The sequence below is a fragment of the Pinus tabuliformis genome, chromosome 8, assembly GCF_031772625.1.
Source record: "Pinus tabuliformis cultivar Carrire ecotype Pingquan chromosome 8, CPIR1, whole genome shotgun sequence".
In the NCBI taxonomy this organism is placed as follows: domain Eukaryota; kingdom Viridiplantae; phylum Streptophyta; class Pinopsida; order Pinales; family Pinaceae; genus Pinus; species Pinus tabuliformis.
Window position 1 is genome coordinate 527,720,918 of NC_142294.1, and position 3,071 is coordinate 527,723,988.

Consider the following 3,071-nt stretch of genomic DNA (forward strand, 5'->3'; position numbering starts at 1 on the left):
GGAGAGATTGAAAATCCATTACAAAAATATCTTAGCCTGAGCATCCAGCTATTTGAACGACCACCTATCTCGGCGTGCAGGCTCTAATGCCTTCAATTATTACAACAAAATGATGTTGTTGGTTACAAATAAACATACTGATAGACTTGCGAACTAACTGAATAACAAAACTTGGAAACTGAATGATGAGGTATGAAGATATCTTCTTGCCACGTTTATTCTGCATCATGCCTGGTCGGTTCCCTCTCACCATCAATCTAGATAAAGCTTTAATCCTTCACAGACGAGATCTAGGAGAGATCCCACATAATGACCATGACACATTCCTCACGCTGCCAGCAACTCAACTATCCCTCCATACTCCCTGTATAATGTTATCAGAGCCATACCTGCCTTTTAGAACAATTGTAGTGTAATTTTGGAGATTAGCACTTAACACTAAAAATCATTGTGAAACAGTGAATCGTGATCCCCTTTAAGACCCTTTTGCTTTGAGCCCTTCCCATTTTTCATCATAGGACCAGGGCTATGACTGGGCACTGGAGCATTTGAACGCATGTCCGGGAGACTCCTCCCTTTGTTAAACAAAATCCCGCATATCGGCGAAATCCTTGACCTTTACACTGGACAATCTTTGAAATATCGCTAATCACTGACTCGACCCACCTAGAGTATTGCAATCAACACATCGACAATTTCTGAACCATGCAACTGGTGTGACCTCCATAACTTGTGATTGTCAATCACCCTTCATGCTTAACCCCTGGTTCTTTGGCCCTATATGTGACTGCAGGCCAATCCTTGTATCGGAGCCCCCTCAGTCGGAGGTTTGCTATTGACAAATTCCTTTTGATGCACAATGCGCTGCTACCCCCAATCATCGATCATCAATTGGTGAAATCATCATTGCCACATGTCGCTTCATGAGGAGTGACACATGTCACCTAGATATGCCCCCATAAGACCCTGAAAATGCCAGATCAGCATGCCACATGCCCTTCGTACTGCCACGTCAAGATGACGTCAACATCCATGTGGCTTTATCGAATCCAATAATATTCTACCACGTGGCCTCCTGGAGGAGCAAGAAAAGGCCCACCTACCCCTGTTTTTGTGTTGATTTCCTTTGTCACACTGTTCGAGGAAACTCCTGGCGTTTTACTCTGTCGACCCTTTTTTCTCGCAATTTCTTTGTAGTGGTCAATTAACATATCATTAAGACCTCCAATCTCTGATTTGCGATATCAATGATAGCTGATCACCGATACTCCTTTCTCCGTTGTTGGCCCTCTGAGATTTGCGATTGCCAATATGTGGGATCGCTAGAACCTCTGATATACACTGTTCACTATGCCTTGAACCTCTGATCTCCGATATCAACGATTTTCTCTTGTTGTATCTTACACTGCACCTCAAGACTTCCGTTCTCTGTTTGCAATATTTTCCCTTAAGGCATTTTCTCCATGGCTTTTGGTTTTCAAGGGCAACTTCGATCTGCTATAACATTTGACTCTGGGGTCAATTTGAGGATTTCCATATACCGTTGGAAAGCTAATTCTGAGCATAATCCATTGGAGGAGGTTTTGTTAATTATTGACTACTTTTGTGGCTTTGAAGATGGCTGCAATCTTTCCTCCCCTTTTTCACCCTTTTGATAGCAAAAAAACAAATAATGCAGAGGGTGTGATCCAAGAATTTTTTGCTTATAGATGCATCAGAATGACATATAGGAGAGCACTTAAAAACCATGGAAAATAAGCATATAAAACAAGGATAAAAAGGCATAGTCACGCATGAGATCAAGATACAAAGAATTGATTACGGAGTTCATCCAATTTGGACTACATCTCTAAGCCCTGCTCAATAGTAGGGAGGATTTCATTCATTAATTGGCATTAAAAGAGATAAAGTACAAGCAAAATTCATTTACAATCCTTATACCTCCAAGATGGAATATGGATGAAGAATGGAGAGCCCAGTTTCAGAAACGGACAATACAAACAAAATCTGGCGAAAAATCGTGCAGAATCGCCTATTCGAACATCCAATTTGGAGAAATGAATCTTTTGAACCCTCTCGGAACCTCCCTGCTGCTCAAGGTGAGGTTCCGGCCTGCTGCCGGATCGGGTTACTTCTGCACGTAACATGTTCTAAACTATTGTGCCAGTCTCCCCCTTTTTCTTGTGCAGACCGTCCCATATATATAACTTGATTGGTTGACTCTTCAATTTTGGGCAGTTCCAAACAGATGACAAATTTTAGCAGGCGGGCATTTCCAACAGAGATTCCCGGGCCATGAATAGTACGCAGGTAACAAAACCTGTTTAAACATAGAAAAATTGCTTTAACACCGTTTTCACATGAATCAACGTATTCCCTGAATCCCGACAGCTTTATCGGCGTTGATAACCCATCGGCGTAGAGATTGCAAATCGCAATCAACATTTCAATTGGCGTACAAACCCAAGCCTTTACAACAAGTGCCCTGCGATAACAATAGACTTGACAAGCTATTAAACACAGTACATAATATATCGGGTCCCGAAACCTCATTGCAAATCGAAATCGGCGGCAATCGAGGTTGGTACTCCATACGACTGCTCCCCTTTGCGAATTGCGGTTGTGATATATCGCATCGCAACCTGACTCTTTTGAGGTCGATTCCTCAACTCTTCCCTCCTTGCGATATGCGATTTTGATGTATTGCATCGCAACTTGGCTTGCTCTGGGGCTGATTCTTTAACTTCGACCGCCTCCGATTTGCGATTACGATATCACAAATCACAACTCAGTAGTGTTGGGGCTGATTCTCTTAAGTCGCGACCTCTTCATTCTGCGATATGCGATATGCAGGACCAATGGTAGCTTGCCACTTGGCGCTTCCCCATTCGCTGAGAGTTTGTCCACGTCACTTCCTCCTGCCACTTGTCCAAGTCAAACTTGATCTTTGACTTGCTCTAACTTCTTCATATGAACTCGGATTTGAGTGTCTTTCACACCATTGGAATCAGGATGACAAGCACTTTGATCCGATGCTAAGTTTACCCAGATTATACCACTTTGAGTTTTGA